Consider the following 2,491-nt stretch of genomic DNA (forward strand, 5'->3'; position numbering starts at 1 on the left):
ATTTTTCGAACACTTTTTTAAATAAACTTATTATTATTTATTAAATAATTATTTAATTCGATTTGCAACTTATATAAAATGATATTAATTAATGCACGTGAATAAATAACAACTTTAATTTACACAGAAAGAGCATTTACCATTAATACTACTGATATTAAAAACCACGCTCGGCTTGCGCTAACGGATTACACAAATTCACATTAAACTGTAATTTCAATAATTTATATTTATTTTAGGTAAATGATATTTTGGAAGCAAATATTACTAATAACTGATCACTTAAAAACTGTTTTAAAATATAATTATTTCCTAAAAACAAAAAACTTTTCACTATCACATTTATTTCATTCACTAATTTACGCCAATAACTGCATTGAGTCCACGCCGAGTCGATACTGATTCATTGCATATTAATTCATTACGCATTGAGTCAAAGTTTAAGAAGAAGCATGTACTCAACTCGGCTTGAACTTTGATACAATTTAAGCGAAAATAATATATTAACTTAACAGTACGATAACAGTGGACAATACTGCTTACTCATTTGTTTGTCTTGAATATAAAAGAAGCTGGTGAAAAGTTTACCTATGTGAAACTTGTTGGAAAAATAAAATATTCTATAAATATATAGAATATATATTAGAATATATAGAATATATATTAGAATATATAGAATATAGTAATATAGAATACATTATTTTTGCTTATTGTTAAATAGAAATAGAATATATAAAATTATTGCAGAAGCAAAGACATATAACATATTGAAGTCATTAGCAGAATTGTATTTGGGTAAGATTAATAGATGTTTTGCAGTGGAAAAAAATGTTACAAAAATGTTATTACACGCATTACATGTGCATTTCTGTTTATGAATCAATTTTCTGAGCAATCTGATTAGTTAATCGATGTTAAAGTTAAAGGATGAAGATGTTCGTTAAGGCAATAACTATAATAAAAACTTTATTTAGAGTAGTCCTTGCAAAAATTGACACTTTATTTAGAGTAGTCCTTACAAAAATTGTTAAGTTTACAGTATATCTTTAAAGATGTTAATAGAAATTATGTGTGGGAAATATGAAATCCTTCCTTTTCAGCCAGTGTGATAGTTTAACGCATTAAAATCACCTCTTAGGAATGAATGGAGAAGATTTTCACAGCAATGTGGAAACCTCATTTTAATAATCAGGGCAGAAAGATATAAGAAGTAAGCTTAGTACCTAGGGGGCTAGATATGTCTAAACCAGAAACTATGAGCAATGGTGTAGGTAGATTGGTAGTAGATTTCACACACACACACACACACAACCATATTATATGTTAGTTCTCATGAGCTGAAATTTCTCTAAGAAAATAATCAGGTCAATTTAAATGGTAAGTGGTTAAAGCATATTATTTTGAGTACATCAACTACAAAACGCAAATATTGCTACCAATTTTTTTTAGTTGAATTGTAATTCAAATGTTATTATATTATAAATTAAACAATATACGAGTAAAGAAGTGTAGCTAATAAATTGTTGCAAGCGTCAAGATTTAAGCAAAGTTCAGAGCTTAATCGCAAATTAACATCATCAACACTGTGTTGTGTGAAAGAAACGATAAAATTAAAAGAAATGCGCCCACGTAGTAGATATGTCAGCAAGTAATGTACTTAACAGTGCGTACTAGTACAAAAGACTTAATTTATTTGACTCAATACCATAAGTCCTACACTGAGTTCTTTTAAGTGATCATAAATTAAAGAGCTTTTCTGTTAACTTTATAATAGAATAAAAGTAAATTGAATTTATTTATCATAAGATGGAGTTTAAAAATAAAATATATACACACATATTACTTTATTACTTTTTTAACATGCTTATTTGTTAACAGAAATGTTGTTTATAACATGAAAAAAATATTTATATTTATTTATATTAAAATATTATATTAATATTTTCTACGGAAATTTTTTATAAATAATATTTCTATATAATTTTATTTTTTTTATTAAATGGGATTAACTAATTTGAAACTATTTCATTTTGTTTGAACAATAATTACAAAATTCATTTATTGTTAAAATTAATACAAAAAATTTCAAAATTATTAATTATAATCATTTTTATATAATTTAAAAATCGAACGGTTATAATTTAAAATAATTTTTTCATATGTTCAAAAAAAATATCAACATATATGAATAATCGTTATATTATAAGGATTTTGCTTGTTATCTAGAAATTTGTTGTTATCTATAAAAATCTCCTACTTATTAATTAAGTGGCCAATAACAACCCTTTAATGGGTTTCAGCCTGATACAACATATCTCTCCAAGCGCCTCAGTTGCGTGCGTGCCTTCTTTAGTCTTATACCTACATCAAATGTGGATAGCGTTCCCTCAACTTAATCACTCCAACGAAGACACAGTCTACCTCCACGTCTTTTTCTTTTAACTTCTCCTTCAAATATCTATTTGGCTGAAGCCATGTCATTTTTTCTCAA

Source organism: Teleopsis dalmanni, chromosome 2 (assembly GCF_002237135.1).
Source record: "Teleopsis dalmanni isolate 2A chromosome 2, ASM223713v2, whole genome shotgun sequence".
NCBI classification, from domain to species: Eukaryota; Metazoa; Arthropoda; class Insecta; order Diptera; family Diopsidae; genus Teleopsis; species Teleopsis dalmanni.